Genomic DNA, 7,565 nt, shown 5'->3' with positions numbered 1-7,565 from the left:
ACAACATAGATAGTATTATTTGTAATATCTCCCAGACATAAATAGGATTATTTGAATTTTCTTTTTCGAAGAGTTCATATTATTTCATTTGTGCCTCATCACCTAAAACAAGCATTATAAAAGGATTTTTGTTGAATTGTTTTTAGGATTTGAATTATAGATAGCTACTGAGTTGCAGCATCCCCAGATGCAATGGGCAACATCATGAGAGAACGTATACAGGAATATTCATGTATGTACACATGTGTGAAAAAATATATACGTATATAACATGCAAAACAGCAAAGCATGTGGTAAAGAATGGCAGAGATATTTCTATTGAGGCCAATAAAATACACACACACACACACACACATATTCTCTTGTTTTGGTTTGAAGAAGACATGGTTGTTTCTATATACAACCATGGCTAAGAAAAAATTGTGCATCTTAGCACCTGTGAGCTTCCCTTTCCACTGACAAAGCAGCTATAGCTGCCAGTTCATTTCTCTGCCTCTTCTCCTTTACCAATTTACTTCCCATTTCCTTGAAAGAAAAATTGAGCTGAATTCATGTGAGGCAGAAGAGTGAACTAAAATTGCTCAGGCTCTGAAGCCCCTTTGCCTTCAAATCCAAATACTGTTACTTCCTAGCTGTGAAACCATGGCTAAATTATTTACCTTCTCTGAGCTCAGTTTAGCCTTCATCGAAATGGCAATAATGAGAGCCTATCTCCGTACATTTGTAATGAGAATTAAATGAGATAACATATGTAAAGCTCAATGCCTACTACACAGGAAGAACTAAACAAAATGTTGTTGATGGTTCTTGCATGAGACAGGATGTAGGCTTTAGTTGTTGCAGTAAATATCAAAATTGCAAATATAACAAAGGCTAAAGTAAAACAGAATTTTGTTTCTCCTCATTCAGAACTGACATGGCAGCTCACCAGTATCAGTGACCCAGGCTCCTTTTATCTTGTTACTTTGCCACAATCAAGTGGTAGCCTCCATCTCTGAGCCCACAATGGTTGCTCCAACTTCTGCTGTCTTATCCACTTCTCAGCTAAAGGTAAGGCAGAAAGAGGTTGGGTAATTATTGTTCATTTACTATTCTGGCTACCTATTTTTGTGTAATAAACTAAAAAAACTTAGTGAGATAAAACAACAATTAATCTCTCATGGTTTCTGTAGAAGAGGAATTCAGAAAGCGCGCAGCCAGAATAGCTTATCTTTGTTCTAAAATGTCTGGGATATGAACAAAAAAGGAGTTCTATGGAAAGTAACCTCATAGGGTCATTGAGCAATGGAAACAAACAAACAAAAAAAAGGCCTCTGTAACAAATGAGTGACCGAAAGTAACCTCACAGGGTGATCTGATCATAAATTCCTAACTGGGCAGGTCGCCATGGGTAGTCACACCCTAGGACTATAACTTCTTCCGTAAAAGGTTTATCTTCTGCTTAAGCCAGCCCTGTCCATTGTTCTTGTGCATTTATGTTAACACACCTTTGAAATGCTGAGAAATCCTCTTTTAGACCCCTTGGAAGCATAACCACCCTCAAGAGAGAATATAATCTTGTTAACTATTCTGTAATCCAATCATAAAGATTTCCTCCCTTGCTTTCTCCCACCTTCTTGTAATCTTTCTTACATTCCCTCCTTAATTCTAAATATATAAAAAGAACTGCAAAACTCTTATTTGCTGGAGACTTTGAGATCTTGCTTCCTGGCATGTCATCTGTTTGACTCAAATAAGCTCATAAAAATTTTCTACGAGTTTGAACATTCTTACATCAACAGTAGCAATGAATACTATGAAGAAATTAAAGCAGAGTAAGAGTCTAGAAAACTAGAAAACAACAGCATGTAAATGTTATTTAACAGTGTGGCAAAAAAAGAAAATCTTTCCTTTCTGAGGAGGTAGCATGTGAACAAAGACCTCAGTGGTCAGATGATCCAGCCATGCAAGAGCTGAGAAAAGAGCATTCTAGGCAGATGAAATTTCCCTAGAAAAGATCTGAGGTGGAATAAGCTTGGCTCATTCACATTCTAGCAATAAACACATGTCACTGGAGTATAAAGGTTATGTAAGAGAGAATCAGAAACATTATATATAAATCTATATCTATATCTATATATGTATAGATGTGTGTGTGTGTGTGTGTGTGTGTGTATCTTGACTTAAGACCTTTCAAACCTGTATAGAATTTTTATAAGTTTATTTGAGCCAAACCAATGACATATGCCAAGGAGCAAGATCTCAAATGCTCTGAAGAATAATAGCTTTGCAGCTTCTTTTATACATTTTATATTAAAGAGGGAAATAAGAAAAATTACATGGAGGTAGGAAAAAGCAGGGTGGGGATTGGATTACATGATAGTAAGAATGTGCGCTTTCTTGAAGGTGGTTATGCCTTATTTCAAAGGTGTGTTAACCTAGATGCACAGAAACAATGGACTAGGCTTGCTTAAGGCAAAGGTAAACCTTTTATTAAAAAGTTATATGCCTGGGATGTGACTCCCCACCATGACCTGTCCAGTTAGGAAGTTAAGACTAGACCACCCTGTGAGGTTACTTTCCATAGAACTCCTTTATACACACACACACACACACACACACACACACACACACACACACACACCCCAATGTATATATACATACATATATATAATTTGCTCATTCTAGCCACGGTGTGGTGAACACTGTATAAGAGAGTAAAAGTAAAAGTAGAAGTTATTTCAGTAATTCAGGCAAAAGGTAGGATAGTAAGCCTGGAGACGGGGAGAATTAGCCAGATTTAGTATCTGTTTGGAAGGCAGGGGGAACTGGACCCTCTGATGGATTAGATGCAGAACGTAAAAGACACAGAAGATGACTGTTAGGTTTGAGGCTCTGGTTTGCATTGAAAGTCTCCCAGCACCTCAAAGCAGTATTGTGCAGTGATTCACATGCCCTAACAGAGACTCCAGGTCAAAGTGTGAAGACTGAGACACCCCAGCAGTGACCTTGATTACCTCCCATTCCCACCAGCCAAGGGCAGAATTAGCCCCACACACTGAAGGTTAGCTAGCAGAGGGAGGATTAAGCTTCTCAGATGAAGAGAGAAGAAGGAAGCAGGGGGCGAACCAGGAGCAGGGAAGATTATTTTTGCAGTGGCAGTGGCACAAAGGAATCATGTCTCCCAGAGCAAAAGCACAGAGGAGCCCTGAGGAAATTAGGCCTAGTAATTCCCTCAGAACCATGACCTTCGCTTCATTTATGCCAGGCATCTAGTGGGCACTCCCTGAACACCACTAACCACAGAAATGTTGTTGTTGACTGGGCAGCACTGCCACTCATTTGACCAATTATTTATGATTGTTCAGCTAATTTTCCACTCTCGTAATAGTCTTCAGTTTTACTGCAAACACAATTAGAGCACGCCAACGCAAATGCTTTACTATCACAAAAATAGACCTTACCTCCCACTTGATGTCTTTATGCACTAAATTTGTGGCTAACAGACCTACTACCAAAGTCTCGAGCAGGGTTCCCCTGCCTGCAGATGAAGACAGTTATAGGAAAAGTCAATAGGCCAAGGTCAGCCCTACCATTATAGAATGGAGTCTACATTTTCTTTTTTAGCAACCTTAGTCCCCTGCTTCTTTCCCATCATTTTATTATAACTTCCTAATATACATTTTTTAATTTCAAAAACAAATTGATCCATGATGACAATCTTTTTACTATTTTTATTCTCTCTTATGTTTTACACTCAAGTCAGATCTTGGGGAGAGGAGTTTTAAATTACTTCCTTTTGTGCAGGCATGCAATTGAACCTTTTCTCTCTTTTTTTTTTTTCCTTTTGTTTTTTGGTTTTTTTTTTGAACCTTTCTCTTTAGAATGCCTGATTTCCCCTTTCCAGATTTTCCCCTAGCATTTATTCAATATGGCTGTGGAATGTTGTTTCTTGACATCAAAAGATTTTGAAACTTAAACCATACACATATCACTATGCTTCCTCACCAACACCAGCTGATGGAAAACAGAATGACAAGTGAAAATCCAAAGTGAATAGAAAACACAAGCTGGCTTTCCTTTGTGTTACATCGCATCCATCCACCTCCTCCCTAGCCCCCTTAATTCACACATAACCATGGAAAGCAATCTCCCAATAATAATTCCAGAACACATTTCAAACAAGAAAAAAAAAACTGATTTCTCTAAATCATGATGTCCAGGGCCAAATGGGAAAAATAAATGGGGATAATCTAAATACCTTCAATTAGTACAGCTAATGAATATTTGATTTATATTTCTTTGAGATATTTCTTTCTCTACCTTACAGATCTCTCAAACATAATGTTGCAAAAACCACCCTATGTGTGACAGATAATCTCAAGTCTTTTTCCTGGATGTGATAGTTTGAGCCTTTCTTTTCTAGGGTTACACTGGTCCTCACTTAACTCTTTTTGGTTTTATTTTTAGGTCAACAATAAAGAAACACCTTATTTTATTAAGATCGATGTAGTAATATTTGTGAGTAAATAAGTAACTTACCGATTTTCTAATCTTAGGGACTGAAGACTTGGTTGTTTTAACAAATCAAGACTCTAGTCCTCATTCTCGTCTTACTTTCCCATTACCTAAGAAGTAACTCCTACTAAAGAAGTAACTCCTACCTAAGAAGTGAGCTCCACTAAACACTCATTGCCTTTTGAACCATAAATCTCACTTTATTTATTAATTGCATATCGAAGAAACAGAAAAAGAAAACATCAAATTATACTTTCCACAGACTGTTGTAGTTTTAAAATATGTCCACAATGTTTTGGTATTCCTCCTTTGAGTGTGGTTTGGACTTAGTGATTGATTTCCAACAAGTATAATATATAGAAGTGTCTGTGTATAACTTTCAAGATCAGGTAATGAAGCATTTGCAACTTTTACCTGGCTCTCTCGGATTACTTCCTCTGGGGCAACCCAGCTGCCATATAATGAAGACACTCAAGCAGCCCTTTGAAGAGGTCCAAGAAGGAACTGAGGCCTCCTGCCAACAACCATGTAAATGAACCATCTTGAAAGTGTCTTCCAACCCTAGTTCAAGCTTTGAAATGACTGCAGCCCTTGCCAATATATCTTGATTGCCACAGCAGGAGAGACCCTGAGCCAGAGCCACCAGGTTATCTCTAACCCACTAAAATTGTGAGATAATAAATGTTTATTGTTTTAAGTTAATAAATTGGGGATAATTTGTTATACAGCAATAGATAACTAATATACTGATTATTTCACAGGTGTATTATCCTCCTCTCTATTTGATCTTACATAGGTTACTGGAACCTCCTCTAATCATGACAGTTGTTTATTACACAGAATATCTGTGCAACATTTAATTGACTCAAAAATACATGGCAATTTGTGTATTTTTTTAAAAAGAAAAATATTTTTAAAGTATCTCTCTGATGGAAAATATTATCATTTGTTGACTACTCATATGTGTGAGAAAATTATATTCACATATTATATATAAGAAATAATTATACATTATAAACTACATTGTATTTACATATTATATAATATATAATCATATTTATTATATTGTAAAATAAAATTCTTTCATTTCACTCTAATCACAGCCTTTGCAATTGACATCTTTATCCACATTTTATAGAGGAGGAAAGTAAGTCTCAGAGAAGTAGAGTAATTCATGAATAAATGGCAAAGTTAGAACTCAAAATCATATCATGGTAGACTAAATTTTATGCTCTTTCTGTGTGACCACAAAAGAGTCATTCTTAAAAATTTCTGCCTGAGAGAATAATCCAGTAAATATGTGTAGGCTTTGAACTTGAACATATATCTTATCAGACAAAGTATCTCACAGTTCTTCAATAATATAGTAATCAAGCCTAAATTATTATATTATTGTCTTTATCCATTTGGGTTATTTTTGCATCTTTGTTAACACATTAGAACATATCAAACTGATGAGAAAACTATTCACCTCAACTGTGCCCCAAATTTTCTTCCTGCGGTGAAATTCTTTTACATTATAATGAGTTCACTGATACCATTTCTTGTCAGTTCCATTCTCTATTGCTCTCACATAGGCTATAAAAATCTTAGCAAGTTGTTGTGAAAAATTAATTTAAACATCTATATCATTAAAGGTAAAATAACATCTCTAGAAAAATTTGCTTCAATTTCTGAAATAAGCTATGTGGAAATGTACTCAATCTCAGCCTCAATTGATTTTATTTTCGCCATCAAAATAATTTTTCAGATAATTTAGGTCAAAATAATGTAATAAAAATTGAGATGATTATTTAAAATTTTTTCTCAGACTGCTATAATCTTTCACATATCAATACTGATGATAAGCAGTGATTTTCTACATTCACAGGTGAATGATTTTCTATAGTTTTTAAAAGAAGTGATTCAAAATGAATTATTTCTGGAGAGCTATATTATTCTGTTTGTTTCTATAGCTTCACATTTTGTAATTTCTGTCAAAGACTAAAAGGATTTTTAAATTTCTCAACACTATGTTTCATTGTTTTAAATTTTTATTAATATTTTTCATAGCAGCAGATTTTTTCCCTTCACATTTTTAATTTGATACCCCAGACTGTTCAATTTGTTGAAAGACAGAAGGCTTAAGAACCACATTAATCTGTTTTTCTAAAACTGTGGCACTTCCATAGTGTCTTATTAAAATATGCATAATAAAAACTACAACTGTAGTATTCCTTGGAAATAAAATTTTTTCCCAATTTAGTTATTAGACAATTTCTCCTACACTTTTCATTACAGAAGAACTCAATAACTGGGAGATCAAACCAAGAAAATCCAGTTATTACATAGTAAATCCCTCTACCCTTTTACCTGCAATTGGTCTCTGAAGGACACTTATCATCTTATACTTTGCTATGGAATTATTTATATAAATGCCTTATTTTCTTCTCCAGTACATTATAATCAGTGTATAAGCAGGGTTTTTCTTTCAAATGTTTGGATCTTCTTTAGGTCCTAACTGAATCTCTCAAATTAAAAAGCTCTTTGATGGGACTGTTAGTTCTATGGGATTTCAGACACAACATTAACAAAAGTGTAATGACTTCGGTCTCTGTATGAAACTTGTGAAATTTGTCACTTATTCAGACATTCTTCAAAGGTATCTATAGTAGATTAAATCACTGGTTCCAATTCTTCACTCTCCTTTGGAAGAATTATACATGTAATTTTACAGTTCTCTCCCATTCTGAGTGAAACATACTTCCTTGCTTTATTGATATCAGACTTGGTCATTGGTACACTTGCTTTGGCCAATAAAATGTTAATGGAGGCCAATAAATGTGCTTGCACAGGTTGGCTTGCCTCTGACATTCTTGTTATTTATCATGAGAAGAACATTCTGTAGATAGCTGGTTCAAATGGAGATGACATGACTGTGGAGTAAATCTGGACCCAATATGTAGAGTAGAACCAAGGCCAGCTGATGCTAGCCAAGCACTGTGGAACCCTACTTAGCCAAATGTATATCCATGAGCAAAACAGAATTCAATGCAAGGCACTGAGATTTTGAGTAGTTTGTTACACAG

The sequence above is a fragment of the Pteropus alecto genome, unplaced genomic scaffold, assembly GCF_000325575.1.
Source record: "Pteropus alecto unplaced genomic scaffold, ASM32557v1 scaffold75, whole genome shotgun sequence".
In the NCBI taxonomy this organism is placed as follows: Eukaryota; Metazoa; Chordata; class Mammalia; order Chiroptera; family Pteropodidae; genus Pteropus; species Pteropus alecto.
This window is presented reverse-complemented; position numbering follows the sequence as displayed.